The following is a 6732-nucleotide window of genomic DNA, read 5'->3' as shown; positions in this document are numbered from 1 at the left end:
TGAACTTATTAGTTAGAATAAGGTCCAAAATGTGAAAGATTGGCAAATTTCCGCTTAACTAAACGCTGTAAATGGTATATTACACCTTGCATATAATCAGTTTTCACACAAGAGGTGTGTAACCTCAAAAGAGTAAGGAAATTCAACCACAGTTATGTGTCCCTAGTCAAATATGAATAACAAATAGATATCTGTATGGTCTAACAATTAGCGTCTATGCAAGGGTATCTTAATGGTTTTGCTCATGACTGGCAGCAGGCCACTTAGTCTGAATGCTCAGGTCAGCGAGATGCCAGGCTTTAAAACATCTAAGAGGATAATCGAAGCAGTAGATAGCATCCAGTTGTGGCACTATCGAAGGGGAGGAATGCAGATTCTGGCAGCAAGATGTTTCAAGTATTGAGTTGATGATAAGGTGGAAGATGGTGGTGAAAAGAAGCAGAAAAAGCCAGTCCAAAACTGGAGAGACTTTTTTTTATCTTATTGTTGTTCTATATTCTATATTATTTAGATACCAAAGATAGTTTCCTTACAGAGAAGTATTTATATATCATATAGTTTAGTACATATTAAACATCATATTAGTGATTACTCCACATACAAAATTGTACAATTTTCATTTTACGAGAAATAGAGAACATATATATACAAATTTTTATCGGATACACAAGGTTAAGTGTTGGATTTCCTTCTATGCTCCCAAACTCTATAATGCTCTCCCTGCTACCATTAAACTGTTACCTACCAAGTTTTTTACTGCAATATAAATTTATTATAAAACAATATCTATTAAAAAATGTTTTTTCTCAATACAAGAATTTCTAACTGATGATTTCTCATATATGTAATTATAATATAAAACTTTTAGGCTTTAAATCCTTTGATTATTAATAATATTAAGAAGTGTAAAGATTTTCTTTGTGACATATGTGAGCACCTTTGTGTATATGGCATTAACAAATTATGTTTATATTTAAATTAGGTGTAAGAACAGCTGTTTTTGTTAAATCTCTTTTTTCTATCACATAAAGTGATGTGTAAGTGTAACATAAGTTCATGAAATAAAGATGATTTTATTTAACTGTGTTCACCATTTATTTTTCCTACCTAAAAGATTGAAATAATATAGCGGGTTGGGTTGGGTTAGAAGGGCAGAAACACCTATAAACTTACTGGGTTTTCATGTAAACATTACAGCTATGTGGGGTTAGAGTCTGATAATGATGAGTGATCTTATCGAAACACATAAACTAGGAATATTTAAGAGAATTGGGTAAGTATTCATGTTCTTTTTCTACTGGAAAATAAAATTGTAAAATAGCTAATGTAACAAAAATATTATAAATGATTTAACATATTTATTTGACCGAAAGTATTATGAGAAACTAAAAGATAATTGTAAGTGTGCTTCAAGGGTTAGCCCTTGGATTTTTGTTGTCCTCTTTTTCAGCTAGCATACCAATTTGACAACCAGATATGTTTGCAGTTCTGCAAGACATTGTAACTTTTTAATGACCTAAGTACATATCTTAAAAGACTTTCTAAATAAATTAAAAACATTGATTTAACAAGATGTATTATAATTAAGCAAAAGAATAAACCAGTTCTTAAGTTAAGTATGTCAGAATATTCAGGTATAAATAGGACTGTCTATGAAACATTTTGGATTAACTGTATGTACAAATTTAAACTGCTCGCCACTTATAAACAGTAGCTCTTAGAAAACTGTCTCAATAATAGTATCTGCTTTATATGAGAGTAATAATTGTTTGCCTAAAAACTGTAAATTTTAATTGTATGTTTTGAAATGTAAATTATTTATTATAGTCATTTTGATGAAAATTAAAGATGTGTATAAAATGGATAATAACTGTATGCTAATGACTGCAAAGTAATATAGAGCAAATTTGGTTTATGCCTTAAGGAATGGAATCTTGAATAAAACTCAGCCTTTATTATAGATCATTTTTCTCTTTAATTATTAAAAGTAAATAACTGTATGACAAAAGTTGATAAAACAATAAACAGGTTATGGAATATAAACATGAAATAAGTTTTATTTTCTACCCAACAATGGGGTTTTTAGGTTCAGTTGAAAAATTCTCGTGTCTTTTTGCCTATTCAAGATTTGAAACAAATAAAGTATATATAATTACATATGTATATTTCATTCAAATAACATTAAGTATATAAATTATAAATGCATCCAACTTCTGGTGAAAAAATCCAGTATTAAGTGAAACTTCATTGAAATATTGCTCCGTTCCACAACCAAGAAGTTGATTGTCATATTGTTGTTATATTCCTGTTTACTTCTAATTTTTATTTCCTTCCTCATATGATTGCACCTACTCCATCAAACACATTTCATGATCTCTGGGGAATCCTAACATACTTCATGTAACTTATTTATTTCTGGTTGTGTAGTCTAATCAACAGTAAAGACAGGCAGTTCTTCCTGGTTTCCCAATTTCATCAATATGGTAGAATCTCAATGATTTCTTGATGGATGTCCTTAAGTACATGGTCTGAGCCCCATCAAACACATTTCATGAACTCTGCGGAATCCTAACATACTTCAATTAGCTTATTTATTCCTGGTTGTGTGGTATACTAATCAGCAGTTAAAACATGCAATTCCTCCTAGTTTACAACTAATGGGTCCCACAGCCCTTGAATTGTTGACCAGGATGAAAACAAATCACACTGTGTAATCATTCTAGGTACACAAAAGTTCACACAGGCAAGATATACAATATACAATGTAAACTTGAATGAAATTATGAGATTTTTATCAGTCTTATTTAGCAAAGTTATTGTTTTTTCTCATACATATTTGCACAATATAAGTTACATATTTATATAAAACTGATAAAATACATATAGGCTACGTCTAATCATTTCAGCAAAACAAATCGAGAACGCAGTATATGTCGGTTGGCAGCGACCACAATAATAGTCCGTGCTCCCTGTCAATATAATGTCTGTATTACAGCCGACTTTACTCGAGCTGCGTAATAACAGTTGCAACGTCGCGCAACGCGAGAGATTCGGATCCGTTTACGCTTTGAAAGCGTGGCTCTGTCGAGATGGACGTTCGATTTTGATTTTGTTTTATTTACACATGAGAATATTTTATTTATTTGATTGATTTATTGTTCCAAATATGTATAGACGCCGTTAATAATGCATCATTAGTCTTTTTTCCCCTATAGTGTAGTCTTTTATTTATATAAATTTAATCAATTGAAAAATCAACAACTTTCTCAGTCGGTGCTAAAGAAGTGGATACAATGTTTAAATAATTAGGGGTGTCGTTAGTTTTTGGTCGGTTTTAAGTCACAATTTGGTGACTTCAAAGCTAGAAGAAAGATACTGTAGGTACTTCTTGGTGGGTAGATTAAAATAATCTCTAAGCAATTCATGTGCGCAAGATGATATAATATATAACATAAAAGACATTACTATAGTTGATGGGCCATAACGTTTTTGCTGTAAAATAAGTAAAGTTATTTGATCTATTAAAAGTATTACTCGATTACAAATGTCACTATCTTTTTCATCCTCTAAGTTGTGTGAATCAGAACTCGCCAATAAATTTAACGTCTGTTTTAAGAAATCTGAATTTTAGTCAATGATGTGATGAAACTTCTCTAGAAATGAAGAGTATGATTTATTAAGCTCACAATAATCAGAAGACTTCTACCTAGTTAATAGATTTTCGAGTTGAGACTACCTACTTAATTTTAATTCGAAAAGTAAAATCCATTTTAGGTCATTTTGAGACAACTCATCTTCAAACATTTTTAAATTCCACAGGTCAGATATTAGAATTTTTTGGGAATAATAACTCATAAGCTCTTAAAAATTTGTTATGAAATCAAGTTGCCCAAAGGCTTCATTGGCAAGTTCATTACTTTTTTGTTGTTCACTATTTCTTTCATCTGGACTTTCTCTAGGAAGTGGCACTTTTTGTGTTAAATATGTAGGTAAATTTGGAAACATTTGAGGCACTGCTGACCAAACTAATCTTGCTTTAACTCTAATCTTAGTTTTTAACTTAACTTTTTTCTGTAGAATAAAACCATATTTAAAAGACCCTGACTGGCTACCCCCCAAAATGGCATTCTACATCTGAGATGTGGCTTAAAAAGAGACAAATAAACTATTCTTGCCAGTTCAGGACCCAATTCGTGTCTAATTGCTCTTACCGCAAAACATGCTGATAAAAGTTTCTTGCTTAAACACATTATCTGTTCCTTAAAATGCGGTTTGCCATCAGTTAGAACTTCCAGAAACTTAACAACCTCCAGGCCCGGAAGGTGATTCTGATTTAAAAGCAGATCCGCCACATCACCCCTAACGCCGACAACACACTTTTACCAAAGAATCGTGTGAAAGTGTCATCTGCAAAAAGAGTAAAATTCCCAGAGGTGTTGAGGTAAGCAAGGTCATTTATCTAGAGCAGGAATAATAGCGGTCCCAAAACAACGTTCAAAAACAAACGTTCCCAGCCCCGTGGAACTCCGCACCCAATGGCTGTCAAACATTATTTTTTTCCCGAGATGCATACAGCCTGACAAGGGCCCTCAAGGTACGATTTGAGCCAAGCATAAGATGCACCCGGAAGCCATATTTCTCAAACTTTGACAGCAGTATTCCATTCTTATATGAAGAGAAAGTTTTACTTTGACTCCAACAATATGCTGTTAAAATATTTGCACCAAATTTTGTAACACCCTGAAATTGAAAATATAATTTTCTTTTTAGCCCCCAACTACCTCAAATAACATTAAAGATACAAATAGAAAATGTCATTAATACCGCAGTAATTTCTTTTAATACTGTTTACACTGACACAAAAACTTATTAAAAAAATTTTATAATCATCATAATAAAATAATTGAAACATCTAAAATGTCGCAAACAAAAATGTCGTCAGTAGCGACGGTGCTTAAATGTCGTCGTTGCGAATCGTTCTATCAGTTAGAAGCACCTTAAAACCACAGGTACAAAGTTAGCTCTGATTTATGACATTGACAAACAAAAGAGTATCGGTCAGCAACCGGCGTATCCAGCGATAACAAGCGTCCATTTTATATTCCGTTTTTGCATCGAAGAGTTGCAAAATTTCCGTGGAAATTTCTCAACGTTTCTTTTGTGCTATTTTTGCGGAATATTCGAAGTGATATAAACAGTTTTAGATATAAGTTTATTTTCTAGCGTTTTTAGGTTAGTGATCAATAATTCATAGATTTATTAGAGGTGCAATTGCTCTGGTGCAGTGACAAAGCTAGCAAGGAAAGTTTTTAGAAAAATTGGTCTCATTGCATCATATTGCATCAGTGTTCGTTTTTCATAGTCCTATTCTACAAAATCAAAGGTAAGTTTTTATTTTCATGTAAGTTCATTATAAACATAGTAATTTTAAAATCCAGTTATACATATGATAAAATAGGGACAGGTGAAAGACATGATCCTATTTTTGGAAATTAAGAATAAATGTCTATGTGTTCATTCCTTCACATGAAGAAAATGGGTTTATATATTCACATATAACAAGAATGACAATTTGCTGACAAAATAGAAAAATTATTTATTAACTATTGGAGGAAACAAAATTCCCAAATTAAATATCTGAGATTTCTAACTTCTAATTTCTAATTTCTATTAGAGATTTCTATCTAAGTTAGTGATTTACTATTCTTGAAAATCCCCTTTATAGATAACTATTTATAAATACAAAATGGATAATAACCAACATTATAAAAAAGTGACTCTTGAGGTGACATGATTTTACAATTAAGGCTCTATTGAATGTAAATAATGAATAGTTTTTAGTTCTAAATTTTTATATATAGGATAGATTACTTCAAATATTTTAAAAGATACATGTTAAAAGTATTTTAATCTGAGTATCCTGCCAGAGGCGTAGATTAGTTTTCAAATAAGTAAAGAAAGAAAATATTCTGTATTGTATATGATTAAATGAAAAAAAGTATACATTGATAATTATCCTTTTATTCAAGTAGAGTTTTCAAAACTAGATGTATTATAGTAGCAACAATTAGGTTGTACTTGCATCTAACTATAATAATTATAGCAAATATTTGTCAACAAAAATTCTTACAATGAATTAATTTTATATTCCTGTAATGTAATAGGTGTTTTTTCTAATATTGTAAAGAAATGATTAGAATTATGTAAAGATATATTTAGAATGATCACACAGTTACCACCATTGCAGTATTTTTTTTATTTTTGTTTAAATCTTGATATAAAAAATTGACTTTTAGACATATTTTTTGCTATATATATTTAAAAATCATGAATAGAATTTAAGATTTGCATGTACCGATTGATATTTATAAATGAAAACTATCCATTATTTTTATGTAAGGACAAAAAAATGTGCTATTAATATTAATAAATGCTTTATTAATAATAAATTCAAAATATGAATCCATTTACCAATTCGAAAATTTTAATTTTATAGTCTTTAATGCAGTTTTGCACCTGAATGCCTGTATGTTCAAATGAGAAGAATTAAGTTTGCTCTTAAATTTACAATGCTGCTCAAAAGAAAGGTCTCTACACATTAAATAATTTTTACATTTTTAAATGAGTATATATTAGCTAAACACTATTTATTTTATAATTTTAAGTAATAAATCATAAAAATAAACAAAACTTGATAATTAAAATAACATTAAATAATGCATGATCATACAT

Source organism: Anthonomus grandis, chromosome 23 (assembly GCF_022605725.1).
Source record: "Anthonomus grandis grandis chromosome 23, icAntGran1.3, whole genome shotgun sequence".
NCBI classification, from domain to species: Eukaryota; Metazoa; Arthropoda; class Insecta; order Coleoptera; family Curculionidae; genus Anthonomus; species Anthonomus grandis.
Note: the sequence above shows the minus strand (reverse complement) of the source record.